This window comes from Dermacentor silvarum, chromosome 1, assembly GCF_013339745.2.
Source record: "Dermacentor silvarum isolate Dsil-2018 chromosome 1, BIME_Dsil_1.4, whole genome shotgun sequence".
NCBI lineage: Eukaryota > Metazoa > Arthropoda > Arachnida > Ixodida > Ixodidae > Dermacentor > Dermacentor silvarum.
The window spans coordinates 383,937,801-383,955,506 of record NC_051154.1 but is presented as its reverse complement, the minus strand read 5'-3'; the positions used below and the strand labels follow the sequence as shown (position 1 = coordinate 383,955,506).

General features: G+C 41.7%; 1 protein-coding gene and 1 long non-coding RNA gene across 3 annotated transcripts in view; both read right to left on the bottom strand.

The window, feature by feature from the left end:
* The window catches only part of LOC119446051 (arylsulfatase J-like), a 152,470-nt gene that overhangs the window by 28,368 nt on the left and 106,396 nt on the right, over positions 1 to 17,706 (bottom strand). The window lies entirely within an intron of this gene.
* Positions 6,686 to 16,097, bottom strand: LOC125942456 (uncharacterized). The gene is made up of 3 exons (XR_007465125.1): positions 15,604 to 16,097; positions 11,000 to 11,125; positions 6,686 to 6,746 (listed from the first exon to the last, which is right to left on the bottom strand). It is a non-coding gene; the product is annotated as an uncharacterized LOC125942456 (long non-coding RNA).

The window sequence follows — 17,706 nt, the reverse complement described above, 5'->3', positions numbered from 1 at the left end:
TATAAACTGATCTACTGGGGCTCCAGCTTCATTGAACAGCAGTCGCAACAACGTGGACGTATGCTAATTCCTGCTACTTCTACTGACTGCAGGCTGGTTTTAATTTTTCTGGATCTTTCCTACGTCACGGTTCTTTTTGCGACTGCTGCTCACTGTTTTTTTTTTGGGGGGGGGGGGGGTCACTGGTAATTGGCTGAGTTACTTCTTGTGCCCTGAGATGCCTACTAATGCTGAGCTGTGCAAGAAGATTGAGCGCCTCGAGTCCTTGCCAGAAGGTAAACTTGATTCTGTTGTTGAAGTGCTTGCTGCTAAAATTCTACAGAAGGTTGAAGACCGGGGCCTTGGCAATAATATTGCACTTGCTGATAGTGTACGTTTCATCAGTCAGCAATGTGAAGAAATTTGGGCGACGTTTCATGGAATTTGGGCGACGTTTCATGGAAATTGAAGAACACAAGTCCAGGTTTTGATGGAATTTCCGCATTTAATTTAAAGCTTGTTGCTTCAACTATTTCTGATGCTCTGAGTAATTTATTTGACTTTATGTTAAAACCAATATATTACCTAGACGTCTAAAAATAAGCTAATGTAATTAATTCCTTTCACAAAAAGGGTGACAAAGCTCAAGTCGTTAACTATCGTCCCACATGTATCTTATCTTCAATTAGTAAAGTTGCTGAAAAGTTATCAGTTAACCGTATTAACAACTACCTTAACAAATTTAGCTTGCTGAAACCTCGTCAGTTCCGTTTTTGTTCAGGAAGCTCGACTAACTTGGCTTTGCTAAGATTACCTGATTATATTAGACATTCACTTGATCTCGGATACTTTGTTGGCTCGGTCTTTTTAGACTTTACTAAAGCCTTTCATACAGTAAACCATAATGTTTTGTTTAGTAAACTGCAGTCTAATAGAATTTCTGGTCCAGCACTTAATATGTTAAAAAGTTATCTATTAAATCGTAAATTAACAATGTACGCAGGTGGTGCCTTCTTTGAAAGAAAAATTATTAAACAAGGAGTGCCTCAGGGCTACATTTTAGGTCCTCAATTATTTTGCATTTATATGAATCATTTACCCAACTACCTTAATTATACACTACCTATATTATACGCAGAGGATACGACTGTTGCCCTCCACATAAATCAGTACTTTCGATAATTCTCAAACGAAACAATGGCCTGTCTAAAATTACTAATTAGTGTAACGCCAATTTTCTAATTATAAACCCTACGAAAACGCAATTCATAATATTTAGGTGAACACTGAGACATTTACCTTGCTCTCCGACCATGACCGTCAATGGGCATGACACTCCTGCCTCCACTTATGTGTCCTTCCTCGGCATTCAATTCGATCCCCACATTAAGTTTACTAATCACATTGCGCACATCAAACAAAAAACAGCATTTGACATTAGAGCACTACTCAAATCAGGTGCATTTTTTTTCAAAGAAGCATTGTTATCTTTATACTTGGCTTTCATTCATAGCCATATCATTTATGGCATTGCTGCATGGGGTATTACTTATCACTGTCATCATTCCTGTATTCAGCACATTGAAAATTAGGCTATTCGCATTATAAACCGAAGCAATTTATTCTCTAATGCCTTCTCTCAACTACATACAAACCACATTCTTCAAGTTACAGATTTCTTCACCTATCATTTAGAGATGTTTTTTAAACTATTACTAAACAAGTTTCTTACAACTTCTTTAGTTCGGATCTACTTCTTAAACCTAATAACACAAGGTTTGCAGCAGAAGGAAATTTCCTGTTACCTTTATGTCATACTAGTTACGGAAAGATTTGCGTACTTAAACTTTGGAAAAGTCTACCATTATTTGCCATTAAATTGTCATCTAATTTGTACTAATTTAAATACCAGCTTAAGAATTGTTTGCTGTCTGATTAACTTCGTATAATGGTATTTCCCGTTAGTAATTTGTAGTTGTGTAATCAGCTATGATTGCGTGTGTTTCCTCTTCCTTTGCTTAAATGTGTGTCCTTACTCAGGTTCTTGCTTATCTTTTGCTTATTTCATTTCGTTGTTTCCCTGCTCTGTATTCCGCTTCATTTTTTATAACAATTAATCAAGAGTGCTGGTGCAGTCTCTGACTATGGGACCCTTGTCTGTGTATCATTTCGTGTAACTAATTATACGAACGACCAATAAATTTACCTAAGTGAACTGAAGTCTGACGCGCCGCTTTCGCATCCGCGCAAGCACAAGGATGGCAGCGCGCATGTGCGCTCAGACGCGCTTCTGAAAACCAGCTCTTCTGCCTCCCGAACTCTGCGTTGTTTAACAGAGCAGGGGGTGACTCCGTGGGAAAGGCACGCGTGGAACTGCGCTGCTAAAACGCCGTTCACCATCTTTCAGATGTGTGATTTTGGTGCTTTCTTTCGTTTACTTAGTCTGAGTCATTCGCTTATCTGGCCCTACAATGGGAGATAAGGCACCTAGCACAATTACGGAATTAGAAAAGATTTTTCAGGACATGCCATCTAAACTTGACAAAAGTGAGACAATCAGTAAAGACATTGACGACATCAAGGCAGCCACTGTGTATATGAGCAGCTCCTTTGATAATTTTACGTCCAAGCTTGAAAGTGCTTGCGCGGAAGTCAAGTCTTTAAATGCCGACAATGGCCAACTGAAAAAGTCGCAGATTCACCCGAAAGGCGAAGCATCAATTGCGATAGCAAATTAGTAGAGAGCTATACGGAGTAAGGACAGAAGTTTTATCGGCTGTATAAACTTGGACACATTCGCTTACTAACTGAATTAACAAGCATGGTGTCAGCGCGCACAAGCAAACAAGGAGAGATCACGCTCGATGATCGTAGACAACAGCTGTCAAAGGGCTGGCATGAGCAAGCGCGCCAGCAGCAGCGCGCGAAGGTCTGCGCAGTCTATCGCTTCAGCGGAAAAATGCACATCGCATACAAAGGTAGCAGCCATGTGCAGATCGCTTTCGAGATACGGTGCGCGCGACCGCCCCAGCCGCGCAAAATACAAGTACGCAGTTGTTTGCAGAGTAGAAGCCGCACCCCCTTCCTCCCGTGCTGCCTTCCCGCTTTCCTCCTTTCGCATGTGAGATTGAGTCGCCAGTTCCCCTTGCGCCCGGTTGCAAGATACGCAGTTGGTACCCAGCACAACGTCGCCCACCTCCCTCCTATACCTGCCATCCTCCCCCCCCCCCCCGTGTTTCGCGCAAAGGAAGACGTCGCATTTGCTCTCCGCCGTGCGTTCGCTTTCGGTGACAGCGCGCGTCCCTCGCGTGCTTTCTCTCGCACATAAAGCGTTTAGCGCGCCCTTGGACCTTAGACAAAACCTCACGGCGACGGCGATGGCGAAAATCTGCTTGGAGTGTTCATATAATTGATAGCGCAATAAAAAGAAAACTGCCAACTAGAGCAACAACTTACCGCTACAAAGAAAGATGTAGTGGCCGTGGAGCAATTCAGTAGTGTAATGAACACTGAAATTAAGCGCTTCCTGTCACTGTCGGCGAGAACCTTGAGAAAACCATACAGGCACTCTGAACTAAACTTTCATTCATTTCATTATATTTTCCTTGCTCAAAAAAGAGGGGACGGGACTAAAAGTCTTTGCAGCGACTTGACAGAGGTCCCGACTCCCTATTACATGGCAGTGCAGCTGTCGCGGAGAACGAACGTCCTTCATAGATGACAAATACTTTGGACACTGATCACAGTCAATATGCATACAAGAACACGGTTTTATATTTCATAGACAAATAGAAAACAAAAAAACTTCATTCTAATAATACAGTGAGAGAACAATGCTATCCTAGGACAGTTTGTCTCGACAAAAACACTTAATGGCTGCAGTAGAAGCGCACGGAGGATAAAAATCCTCCTTGAATAGTTTGTTTATTAGTACAGACACCGTGTAACGCAATGATCGTCTATAACCGTATACTCTGGGGGTGGGCACAGCCCATAGTTCTTTGAACCTCGTATTCTGGAAACAAGGATTTTCTTTCAAGTTCGCTAACGAGAGAGAATAATTTTCGTTATAACGGGCGGAAGCATTTGTATATCATCGTTATTCTGTAGTCCAATAAACAAGACACTGGTAAAATATATTTAAGAAAAAGTTTAGATTTAGGGTAGAGGTAAGGGACATTTGCTATACACCGGACAGCTCACTTCTGAAGCATATGCATGTTTTTAGGTTTGTAACGCCCGTTGTGCACCACACAATACTACAATACTCTAGAAGTGAGGAGACAAGTGAATGATACCGCAGAATTTTAACTTTGACAGAAAGTGTGTGCCTTAGCCTTGATATAATGCCGACAGCACTGGAATCTTTAGATTGAACGTGATCAGTATGCTCATTCCAAGTTAAATGTTCAGAAAAGATAACTCCAAGAATTTTTACAGAGCTTACAAAATTTATAACGTCATTGCCTAAACGAATGTTTAATGGCTGTACTAATTTTTTTCCTTTAGGTGGGTGTAATATCTCCTTTGTTTTTCCGGAGTTTATTATTAGGGAATTCACGTCTGCCCAAGACTTTAAGCTTTCGAGAACCTCATTGGTTGTTTGCTCTAATTTAACTTCTACTGTTCCTGAAATAAATACTGTAGTATCATCGGCGTACGCGACAAACTGCATTATCTGTGATGTGTACGATGTCATTAAAGGATATACCTAACAACAGCGGCCCTAATACACTCCCTTGGGGAACCCTTTTCTAACAGGCTGCATGGAAGACTTGGCAGTGCCGATATCTACGTGCTGTGTTCTGTCTGTAAGATATGACTCGAGGAGCGCATTAGTAGTCCCACGGACACCGTATTTCTGGAGTTTTGAAAGAAGAATGATGTGATTAATAAGGTCAACTGCTTTTTAAAAGTCAATGTACACACTAATTATGATATACTTGCTATTGAACGCATCTAGGATAACTTCTTTTTGCGTAGCTAGCGCCGTTTCCGTGGAGCGATGCTTTCTGAAACCATGCTGAAAATTTTGTACAAGGTTATATTTATTAATGTACGATATGATTCGAGAGTACATTACTTTCTCTAAACTTTTGATAATACCGGCCGAACTGATATAGGACGGTAATTATTTAGAATGTTCTTGTCACCGTACTTATTGTGTCACCGTACTTTTCACCGTATTATATTGGCACTACGGGTGCAATCTGGATCATTTTAGGAAAAACACCGCTTGACAAAATTATCTTGTAAATATGCGTGACGACTGGGGTTATAATGTCAGACATATTTTATGGGGTCTGCTTGAATTCTATCTGCGTCTTTCATTTTGCTATTCTTCATTGAATGAAGATAAGAAAAAAACTGCACAACTAGCTGGTGCAAAGAAAAGTGAACCCGGGCTACTGTTCCCAATAAAATGTTCCCCAGGAACAGGGTTTTGAACACTTTGGTCATTGCTGTCACTTTACTGCTGCGCAAACACGCTGTTAAAGGAATCCGCAAGCGATTGCCCTGATAGATGTGTACCTTTATTCAAGATGCTATCCGAGATAGCTAGCACTCTGGTTGGACAAACAAGCGCGTTTAGTTTGCGTCATAGCACCTCCGATGTTTGCGTATTTTTCTCACAGAATAAATTGACGTAATAGGAATCTTTTGCCTCTTTTAATATAGACGTAAGCCAATTTCTATGTGCTTTGAATTCTGCTAACAGCACTGGGTCCCTGGTTTTGACAAATCTTGTGTACAAGGCGTTTTCATGCTCTATCATTTTTAACAATCTGCGAGTGATCCAAGGCTTGCGTGCCTTTTTAGGCCTATTTATTTTCTTAAATGGGAAGTTGGCGTTATAAAGGCTTTTAAAAATGTTGACGAAACTACAGTACGCAACATCGCCATCCTTTGATTCGTAGACAACACTCCAAGTGTCTTGACCGATAGCTTGCCGAAAGTATTCGAGCTGCCATGGCGTTATTACCTGGACATTACGAGTGTTTGAAACATTTTGCCTTGGAAGATTATCTTTTGCTACTAGCATGAATATACCGAAATTATCACTAATGCTTGTATAGACCCTATTGAAAAAAATGTGAACGAGAATGTACGAGAAATAGTGTACGCGATTATTGCTCCGTAGACTGTGCGAGAAGCTCGTTCAGTCTGCGAGAACTCGTTGAGTCTACGAGAACCTCGTACAGTCTACGCAGCAATCATCGCGTACATTTCTCGCACACATGTGTACGAGATCGCGTTCTTGTCACTGAACGAGATTCTCGTACATTATGAACGAGTTCGTTTCTACGAGCTGAGTGCGTACAAGATGACGAGCTTGTACGACCTGCGAGAGTATGCACCCTGAAAAAGATACAAACCTCATATTCATATTTAGTATAATAATGCAAATACAATTCTTGTAAATACAAGTGTTCATGCATGAACACTTGTGCTGACCTTACTGCAGTGTTGTGTCGCTGTAATGGTTCGTTCAGAAATCTACAGTAAAGAGTTATGTTGAGGTGAAAAAAAAAATGTCAGGTGAGGTAATGGTTTGTAGTTGTTAATAAACAAGTACACGTTACACAGGTTCTTCAGCACACCTATTCAAGCTTACATTAATAGTGAAGTCCTCCGATTTTAAGCAAGAGCCCGTCACACATCTCGCAAGCGTTGTTTATTGGACCTTGTAATCGTACTTCAATACACCCTGTCTGTTGACAGAAGACCACTGGAATGTGTTGCTTGTGTGAGAGCTTGCCGCGCACCTGAAAAAGTAAACAAAAGCCAACAGTTTTTTTTTCACACATGCAATAAGATAACACATAGGCAAAAGCAGTTTAGCTGACATTCACACAGGTAAGAATGCTTTAGCATTCAGAACATGCGATACTGAACAAAATTTATTGAAAATAAGTGGTTTCCTGCAATGCTTATGACTCCTAAGGAAACGTGCATTATAGTGTCGTAGAATAACCTGTTACATTAGCAGATCACTGAAACAAGTGTTATTACAGTAAAAAAGGCATTATTTGAGTAATAATAATTACTAGTACTGAAGCAACATAAGTAACATGCATAAAATCTACTTTTAGAGAGCAGCATCAACAGGTCGAGCTAATTAAATTACTTGGAAACTGCTATTCTGCCAGCAAAACTAAAAATCGTGGTGGCGTAGTGGCTTTGGCATTGCACTGCTAAGCCGAATGGCGCATGATAAAATTCCATGCACAACGGCCACATTTTGATGGCAGCAAATTGCAACAACACCCCCATAAGCATTGGGCACATACCCCCGGTGTTCAAAGTTAATCCAGAGTTCCCCTCTACAGTGTCCCCCATAATCATATTGTGCAGAAGGACTTGGTGTTAGGCAAGTTGCTGTTTGCTGAACGACATAGCGCAAAGGCACAAATACACAGAAGATACACATACACACGTCACAGGCGCTACTAACAACTTTATTTGAAGCACAGCGAGATACAGTTTATGTACTCCTCACAACGTGCAGGCGCACCAGCCACTTCGGGCAGAGCACAGAGGGCGATTATCAGGGCTAACACGATCATTTTGAAGATCTAAAGAAAGCAAGTTCCACATCATGAAAACAATATAGGTCAACTTTCACAAGCACTACTTTTTTTTCTTTTATGTAAAATGCTTCCAACAGCTCACATGCTGTTTTATCTTTAGTTCTGCCCAGGATCTTCCCATCATGAAATCTCGAACGACAAGGACAGGCTTTACAGTGTGCTGAAAGATGCGCATTCAAGTCTTTCGTCGTGTTGTTAGCATGCTCCATGATTTGATCATTGATGCAGCGGCCAGTTTGTCCTACATAGGACTTTCCACAGACAGTGGGATTTCATAAACCCCTCTGGTAGCACATCGCCAGTAAGGTGTGACGTGTTGTACTTGGCAGCCTACCTTAGATCTGCCCATTATGCGGGGACACAGTTGGGCCAGCATATTGGGAAAAGAGAACACTACAAAAGCGGGCACACTGGTGAATGAGGCCAGAGCTGGTGAGCCGAGTGGCCCAAGACCGCAAGTTGTACCGTATGTGCATAAGTTGAGCCACAATTTAAAGAAAGTGGCGAACAGGCATGGAGTGCCTCTATTGTACTCTGTTCCCAATAGGCTGGCGCGAACGAGTCCCCGCATATTGGGCAGATCTAAGGTAAGCTGCTAAGTACAACATGTAACACCTTACGGGCCATGTGGTCCCGGTGTGGTTTATGAAATCCCACTGCCTAGTGGAAAGTCCTATGTAGGACAAACTGGCTGCTGCATCAATGATTGAATGAGGGAGCATGATAAAAACATGACAACAGACTTGAATGCGCATCTATCAGCAAAAAAAAGCCTGCCCTTGTCGTGCGAGATTTTATGATGTGAAGATCCCAGGCAGAAGTAAAGATAAAATTGCATGTAAGGTACTCAAAGCGTTTTCCATAAAAAAGTAGTGCTTGTGTAAGTCAGACCTCTGTTGTTTTGTACGACGTGGAACTTGCTTTCTTTAGATCTTCAAAATGATTGTGTTAGCACGGATAATCGCCCTCTGTTGTCTTCCCGAAGTGGCTAGTGCGCCTGTGCATTCGGAAGAGTATATATACAGTATCCTGTTGTGTTTCGAATTAAGTTATCAGCAGCACCTGTGACATGTTTTCGTAAATTATCTGTATATTTGTGCCTTTGCCCTACAATATGTCGTTCAGCAATCATATTGAGGTTTTGACAAATAAAACCCAAAAATTTTATTTAAAGCAAATAGTATTGCATAAGGCCAAATGCTTATATAGAATCATCTGACAGCAGCTACGTTTAACAAAATTTAATACTTTCTAAAACAAGAAACTTTCAGATGGTTTGAGCAAAAATCTACTTATGCCAAAATTATTGTCATTAATTTTATATGGCCCATTCCGCCTTACTTTCTTTTTAACCAAAATTATATATGCAGTGCAGGTGCTCCCCACACCTAAAGAAATTGTCACCGTTCCTTAAAGTGCATGGTTTTGTTTCAAATGACAGCACAAGTATGCTTTGCGATTGTTAGCCAATGAAATGATTGTCAAACTTCTTGAAATCACGGACTCCTGGACAGGATAACTAGTCACATTGGGCACCCTTTCATCAGTTTTTGTCCACAAAATCAAGCAAGTAAAGACATTACCCTGAGTCTGCAACTGTTAATGCGTTCTGTTTGGTAATGATAATTTTATGGTCATTGACCCAAGCCAAGCCATAAAAGCTCCCTTTCTGGAGCCGAGACAGGTTCCTGAATTACACCATGGAAGGTAAGCTCGTGGGCCCTTCTCCTACTTCAGAAAGCTTACTGCTGGCACGTTACACGATGCAGCTTACTTTCGTCAGTGTTGGGTGAAGTGCCAGTGTTGAAGTTGTCTTTTGCGCAGAATGGCAGTTTCAGGTTTAGTGGGCTTGTAGGAAGACAAGCTCAAGATAACTTCCTCGTTTGAACAGGCTGTTTTGGTTATAATACATCAAGCTTTCTTGTGATTGCCCGCACAGGTGGTCCGTTAGTCTCGCTGTGAAGTTGACATTCAGCTGTATGTCCCAGAAGACCCGAATAATGGTCTGCTCTAGTTCACACGCTCTTGATTTTCTGTCAGCACTCTTCAACTCTTGCTGCAAGTAATTTCTTCCCAGCTGGCCGAATTATCTCGAGGCCCCACGCTGACACTACCGATGCTTTCAAGTGTAGACTTTTCAGGATAAGGTTCTTTGCAGGAAAGGTGGCACTTACAGATTTCTATTCTGGACGCGAGTGAGACGAACCAGTAAGTCTTGGTAACAATGTTTTGTACATAAGTTCTGTAGAAGGTATTATCAAGGATTCGACGAAAATTCATTTAGCCAGGTAACGACTATGATGTTGTGGTGAATGACCAAGTGCTTATCATCGTGTTAGTGACGATACAATTTTTCGTAAAACGTTTAACTCCAACCGGACTACACACAAGATGTAACCAAGACTTGCCGGTTCATTTCACTCAGGTCTTGAATAGCCACCTGTAAGTGCCACCTTTTTTAAACCACACTTGCAAAGCCAGGAGTCTTATCCTGAAAAGTCTTCAATTGAAGACATCAGTAGTGTCAGTGTGGGGCCTGAGGATAATTCAGCAAGCCGAGAAGAAATTGCTAACAGTACAAGTAAAAGTATGCCAACAGAAAATGAAGGACTTGGAAGCCAATGTATTCTTCGCAAAGTGTCAACTACAGGGTCATTGTTCCTGAGTTCCCGGATGCGTAACTCCATGCCAACTTCATGCCGACGCTAAGGAAACACCAGGGCAGGCAGTTGCAAGAAAAGAAATTCAGTGCTCTAAGAAAAATGCGGCCACTCAAACCATGAAAGTAATGTTTAACTTGTCTTCTTACAACTACACCGAACCTAAACATGCTATTTTGGGCAAGGGAACAAACATCAACACTGGTGCCTTGCCTGACTTTATGAGAGTCATCTGCGCCGTGAATGGTGCCGTCAGTGCACTTCCTTCCGAAGATGAGGCCCGCACCACCCCTCCCCCTGCACTGTCAGTGTGCTGTACAAATTTCAGAAGCACATCCCACAAGCTTGTCTGCCTAGCAAAGAAGCTTTGTGGGGCTCCAAAACCCATAGAACCAACGAACACAAACCCAAACCTCGTCCTTTCAACTCTCACTTTATATTGCTGTGCAAGCAGTAAAATTGGATGGTGTTAGTAGTGTTCTGTCCTGTCACCTCCTTGCCTATCCTACGAATTTTATGCTAAATAAGGCTTTTTCTTGGTGAAAGAGTGCTAGTTTAAGGCATAAACCAGCTCGATGGCAGTTTGCAATTAAGGAATGTAAACATTTGCTGAAAATAGGTCCACGAAGAATATTTCAAAAAGAGCACTTTAAAAAAAACACGTGCATCCATCACCAAGGCCAACCCTTGTGTCTTCTATCTCAACATATTTCTCAAAACTCAAGCTCAAAACTGATATCCAGGTGCAAGCTCTCCATATCATATTACCTTGTCAATGATGAAGCAAAGCACGCTGGTGCCTGGATGTTGTGGGACCAACTCAGGCGTGGAGATCAGCACTGATCAGCAACACAGCACAGTCTGCTTACACTTTCTCTGCAGGCCCAGCCATACCTGCATTAATACAAGTGGGCTCAGTGTCACGTGAGTATAATATAAAAAGTGACACCGTGAACAAATCAATCCTTGTTCGGTATACATATGAAAAATGTAGATATTCTCCATATATCAAGCTTCACATTGAGTAACAAATCCTGCACTATAGGAAAAATATGATGCATGAGCCATCTATGCAAGAAAATTAATTGAAGATCCCTTTTTTTGCCTCCCTCCTCCTCCTTCTGTATAGGTGGCAGTCAGGTTAAGTAAAGTAGGCCAGACAGCCACATAGTGTAAGCAAAGGTGGTCACTTGGTGGGCCAATTATGATACCATAGCACGATATGCATTCTGCACGCACTGCAATGTTAAAGCACCCATAAGCCTAGCAGCATTACCCAATAGGGCTAACCAATAAGTGTCCCCAGCAGCATAACTCAGCATGTCTACCAGGAGGCTTTCATTACACTTTGACAACTATCCTCCAACGGCTTGAGCCCAATTTTTGTCGACAGAAGACAAGCTTTAAGCATCTGCACAAGGGCACTTTAAACAGTACCACAATAGCTTCCTACCTAATCCCACCTTTAAAATGACATTGGTAAGTTCAGTACCATGTGTAGAACCAATCAAATTGTTCTGCAATCAAGTAAGCATCCCCTTTTCATACACGCAAATATCAGCAACACTACTACTGCCATATGGGCATTTTGTAGACAAAAACACCAAACGCAAGAGCTGAAGCTTGGGCAAGTTGGTAACAGTTAATTTTGATGGTGTTCATGGCACACACATGCCAAAAGAATAAGCGACAGGCAGACAGTGAAAAATAACTGTCCTCTTTCACACTCTGTGTGTCCCTTAGTGCCTTGGAATGTGTGAGCTGTGAATGCCACCATCTGCCTGTCCATTTTCTCCTTAGAAAGTGTGCACTGTGAATAGCATGAAAAGGAACATAAGAGACCAGATAATGCTACAATAGATAAAAGAAAACATGCTCTCTGATGCAACACGTCTTTAAGCAACTTAATTTTCAACCAACATCCTAAGCCTGCCGCGCTTAAAAAACTCACTGAAGTTGCTGTGTAAGACAACAGCTTGCTTTTACAAAAAATAGAGTTAGACTTATTCTATTATTTTTGCAAACTGGTGCTTCAGTACTGTGAAAAGGTGGTATTATTGAAAACCAGCTTAATTTTTGTGTAATAAAAAAGCCTAGGCAGCTACAGAGATCAGGCTTGATATAAATCTGCCAGTGAACACGGTAAATCAATATTTCCATGACTGCTGAGATAAAAAGAATCGTTGACAAATTCCCAACACACTATGCATGTTTTGGAGAAAACAGTGCTTTTCTACTGCAAGCATTTAACAGAGCCCCAGTGAATACAGTATGATATAACTTATTGCAGGACATTTCAAACAGATCCTCTTTATGGCTCCTTAGGGACTTGGGTAATGAAGAGTAAGTGCAGTGACATCTCTGAGCACCTCAAAGACAATACTGGTGATTACATGGCAGCACAACTGCTGACATGCAAGATCATTTTGGGCAGTGTTGTCTCATGCCACATCAATCAGACAAAACTTTAAAGGGACACTTAAGGGAAAAATAATTATTTGAGATGCATTATTGAATTACTCTTCCGCAAACCCAGAAAGACTGCAGTTATCCAAAAGTAGAGGCTTGATAAGCTAGAAAATACACAAGAACGATATACAGGTGGTGAAACCACAATAAAGTTCCCACACCTGCTGGCTGTCTGCTAAGGCCTAGTTAATTTGTTTTTGGCAAAAATTGACTATATTGCATTATAAAAGAGGCAATAACTGAACTTAGCAATTTTGTAGCAAGTGTACTGAACCGCAACAGCCAAAATATACGAAAATACTCTGGAATGCATGATGTCCTCCAACGTACGATGTTTCGCCACAAAATTTGGCAGGAAATGCCACTTTAACCTTCATTTTCTTTTTGCAATAAATAACCTCTCATCACAAAACTAACACAAAAAGAAAGAATACATGATGCGTCTAAACTGTCTCCAAACAAAAAAATGTGTCCGGAGTCATTTTGTACACATTCAAACCACTTATTTTTGGCCTTGCTTAAAGTGCCTTTGTATGTCATGCAACATGAAACTGAAAAACAGGATTCACTGTAAAGGGAGAATTGAATGGGGCTCGCCTGCGTGGCGTATCTGCACAGGCTTAAGAGAAGTGTGACTCCATGGTCTAAATGAAAAAATAAAAATAAAATCACACTTTGGGCAGTACTACTCAAAATCTTGACAAGTGCTTATTCAGTCTGTACTTATCCCAAAAGCTTGGTAATGACATACGCCCCTTTTGCACTAATGGTGTCTGCGCCAAAGGGGCTAAGGCTAAATGTTAGGTAGCCACACACATTTTAACAGTGAAATTCAAGTGCATTATGACTTTTGTCTGCCACTTTTAATAACATGTAACGGTCGATATAGCACATTATGATCTAATTATTGTAGGTCAGCATGGCCTGAGCACGGCATGCCTAAACACTTTTGTTAGGTGAGAAAGTATTGTTTCTGGTACTCTTTCGGGAAGCAGCCTATTCCTTATTCAGAACAAAAACCTTGTTTCCCTGAGAATGTCAGACAATCGCATATTTCAAATTGACCATTTGAAATGCACACAAAGTACAGCATGGTTTTGAGGGTCCCACTAACTATTGAAACGCACATCATCCAAGTTCAGCAGTAATAACTAAGCTTGTAGAAGTGCATATTAGCAAGTTGACAGAATAATAAGGAGAAGGTGAGAGAGATGGTCCCAACTAAAAGAGAAGCAATAGCAGAGTTCAAGCTCCCTCCCATGTCAAATGCGGAAGGGCAAAGCATACCCAGCTTTCGGTTACACTCTCACCTGCGACCACTGCACCAGGCTGACTGACATGCGTAACCAGCAGTTTGTGATACCACATTATCAAACCTGCAATTTATGGGACATCAGAGATCAGCTTCAAGCTTGATGCTATGCTGCTCTAGGGATGTATTATGAACTGACTACATTTAAATGTTATGCTTCATGGTTTGTCGCAAGCTTCAGGAATTTACTTATTCATTTATAAACATACCTCATAGGCTCCAGCTGGAGTACTGCATAAGGTGGTAGGTAGAACATTGTGAGCCAAATAAAGAACATACAATAAAACAAGTAAAAAAAAGAAATAAATACTCTTTCACACTGTGGTTTCTTATCTGGCAGCTAGCTTATAAAAGTGAACAGAAACGTGTTCATGCTGGTAGTGCTTTAAAAGAATTCAAACACTTTCAAGCCACCTTTCGTGGTTTTTTCTTTCAACATCCCTTTAGGAATGGGAATCAATGAACAGCCGCCCCCCCCCAAAAAAAAAGAGAAAAAAAGTGTAATACATGATTTTTGACTACTTAGAGAAATAAATCTAGGAACACAGAATCTGTGCAGGCATGTATGTAAGGAATTAAGTGCAGTAATATATGCAATAACTTGCAATGCCCTTCTGCTTTCGTCGGGCAACTCATAACAAGACATAAAAGGATATGTGTGCCTCAAAACACAGTTCCTAAAAAATACGTCACTATACAGTCAGTAAGTAGCATATCATGCATATCTACTCAAGCCCCCAATTATACTTGACTCAGAGGAGGCTACTTAGGTATATTGATTAAACTGAAGGTAGGCGATATTTTAAAATATACAGTTCAAGTAGTACTCGAATATTATGTAGACACTGGAAGTTATGAATATGGTTTCTAAAGCAAAAGTGTTGTACGTTATGCCAAACCTGCCAGCCTGTGAACTTTATGTTTTGCAAAAATCCTAGACACAATGCTGTGTTGGAAAGTCAGCATGTATTTTCTTAAAGTTTTCTCTCAGCGCCTACATTGTTCTATAGAGACACATTATTAACCATTAACTTGGAACAGCAGAAAATGACAACATTGTTTTTTGACCAGTGTGCTTTTTTCAGTGCTTTTGCTGTTGCCGATTTAGCCGGCTTTACGAACTTATCTCAATAAGCTCGTCTAATACGGGTGTCATACAGTGCACTTTTCATTGCGATCAAGCCCAATCCGGAGCGAATTTCTCACTTGTGATTGGCTCTTTTGTGCAAGCTGCGCAAGGAAGCCAATTGCAGTAGCTAATTTTGATCTGAATCGGGCTTGGTAGGAAGTGCCCCTCCGGTATACTCGTTAGGGATTTTGCATTGCTAATAACGCATCACAAGTGCCATCACAATTTACTGTTTTAGATGCAATTTTGCAATCTCATACCACCCCATTTTTCAAGATTCTTACAACATATACAACATATTCCCAATAGAATTTCATTCTCATAACTCAATGCAACAATAGTAAAATTGTAGAACGAGTCCAAATTCGTAAATCTCACCAAAAGATTCAGGACCGATGGCACGTACGAATTATACCAACAGAACCTAGAACTCGTAAGTGGCACTGACTGTTTTGTACACACCTTGTCAAAGCAAGCAGATCAGATTCCTTGTCGGGCTGCTCACACTGCATTTTGCCACAGGCTCCCATGTGGTGCAGAGATGCCTCCGTCTCACGAAATCGTGACATCCCTAAACAATAAGAAATGTTCAGTTTATTGCAATCACTGCTGAAACTGCAAACTTGTGATTTAACAACACCGCGTTAAATTGTGAAAAGACCTCAGCCAGCTACATGGTTGTGCAAATATCTCATTCTGACATCACAGGCAGTTATTTAACCTGTCAAATGGACGAAGACATACAGAACACTCAACACAAGAAACACAGGTTGTCTTGACAATATATAAGCAGAAAAATTTGCATACAAGCTAAAATGTGCTCATGAGTCAGACAGAGCAATCCGGTGCCGTCTCGCGCAGATGTTAGCTGTGAAGACAACACGTCAACGTACTTCACCACATATACCATTTCTTGCTGAGAAATTACGTACAGAAGCAGTGACATTCGCGGCATCAATTTTCGTGCCCGTTCAGACTAAACGATACCCGGCGCTAGTGTATTTCATAACAGAAAGCAAAGAAACAATATATGAAGCTCCTGGCAACATCCTATACTTGTTTGAGGGTAATTTTCATAAAACGTTTTGCTAAATGTGTACTACGGCATTAATAACAAACATTAGAAAATCACTTTTATATTTTTGGTCGCTGTACTAATCATCTTGTGCTCCGCCTAACAAGACACACTACACGAACTATAAAAATGCGCCAAGCGCCGGACTTACCTTTCGAGACATACTCGGCAAACGCTCCTTCGTGTAAGGTCCGGCGGCATCGACTGCACGAACTGTCCTTCCGGCATAAACACTGTTAAATTGCGGATGAACGTAATAGTACAATTTCCAACACATTCTTCCGTGCACTGTGAACCGCTGCGAGATCGGCGAGAGTACCAGAGGCTGCTAATGAGCCGGGAACAAAGAGCACGAATGGACCGAACTACGATGACCAACAACGCCGCACCGCACGAAAGATACAGCTAGCTAGCAGCGTTGCACAGGCCCAGGGGCTTAGCGATCGCTGATGCGCACAAAAAAGAGCACATTTTCTCTCGGCAAAGCGTAAATATGATTAAACTACCACATCGACCGTCCGCAAGGAAAATATTCATGCTGCGCTCACATACCGACAGCCCAACGTTTCTAGACTGGTAACATTTTGATAGCCGAACACGGGAAAATGATGTCATTTCGTCAAGATAGAGGAACCGGAAGCTTTGCAAGAGCCGGATAAACGTCATGGCGGCCATATTGTTTACATCGTCTTCTACCGTTTTGTCGTCTCAGGCAACGTTGGTCTCTGGCTCCTCGGCACCACTGTATCGGCACGGTGCTCCATGGTAATCGTGATCGCATGGATGGTGGCGGCTGGTATTCACATGTTATGCGAGTGATGCGGCGTGTTTCAACAACGTTTCTTTCAACATCGAGGACAGCAACCTGCGGAGCAGCCGTATCAACCAGTCAGGGCCGTTAAATCGCAGCATATCGTGGTTTGGTTTGTGAATGTTTGTGAATTCAACAAGGTGTCCGTGTTTTAATGCGGCGTTATCAACGACGCATTTGGTGTCGAGTGGCGTCGTCGACGCACTTTGTTCTGGCTTGTGTGCCGTTTTGCGGATGTGTATAGTTCATGAAGAGTGCCGTCTGTGCATCGGACGCTGCTGCCACGCTGGCTCGATTTGCCAACGCGCGAGAACGTCTGCACTGTCTGTCGCGAGTGCTTTCGGACACTGCTTGTGTTCTGTGTGTGTGCGTGTGCGCGTGCGTGCGTGCGTGCGCGCGTCTGATATGCGTCGTTATTGTGTCAGCGATTTGCAAAAGTGTTTTTTAGTTTGTTTCCGGCGTGCGCGAACGCCAGGATATGCTGCATGTTCGTCATTTAACGACCCTGCTTGAATGTAGGGACATTGATATTTTGGTCGTTTCGAGGTCAGCTTTTAACGAATCGCAAAGCGTTGCCTTGCTCTGAACCATCAATGCACGAACTACTTAGTCATTTCTCCGTTAATTTCAAATTCAGTTTTGTGTAGTATATACACAGATAATGCTCCGTTGCCACGCT